This window comes from Wasmannia auropunctata, unplaced genomic scaffold, assembly GCF_000956235.1.
Source record: "Wasmannia auropunctata unplaced genomic scaffold, wasmannia.A_1.0 LD336074.1, whole genome shotgun sequence".
In the NCBI taxonomy this organism is placed as follows: domain Eukaryota; kingdom Metazoa; phylum Arthropoda; class Insecta; order Hymenoptera; family Formicidae; genus Wasmannia; species Wasmannia auropunctata.
Genome location: NW_012026816.1, coordinates 2,858,207 through 2,858,798, shown reverse-complemented (window position 1 = coordinate 2,858,798; position 592 = coordinate 2,858,207).

Below are 592 nucleotides of genomic sequence, written 5' to 3'. Positions count from 1 at the left end.
CGGAAATTATTTAACGTAGAAATAAAATTTGGAAAATCAAGAGGGAAATTAATTGAGAAAATTTTATTCCAAGTTTTAATAAGCCTCATCTTTAATAAAAGTACAATTTAAAGACGCAGCCGATCGACTCTTGCGTCTTTCTTGTGCAATAATTTCATTTTTGTAATTAAACTTTTTTTGTTTTTCATTTATGCTCTTTTTTCCCAACGTTTAATTTATAGTGGTTTAATTATATATATGTCTTATATTAAGTGCGGAAAGTATGTATACAGCTGTACGGCCTCGCTGTTTACGACTGTGACTGTAGTGCGATTACACATTCCCGTACACGAAAAGTGCGTTTTGTTTCGCGTGATACGCATAATATATTATTTTAGCCTTGTTTAACATTCAGTGAACAACAAGGATAAAATGATACATCATGCACATCATGCATAAAACGAAATGCAGCTAAATTCTAACCTAACCTAACCTATAATTTTGCTGATATCGCTGATGTCTGATGATCATTTATAATCTGGATCTGATCTGCAAAGTGGAAAATGACATACAATATTAATTAGCGTCTAATCGCAAAGTAACGTGTTATCCT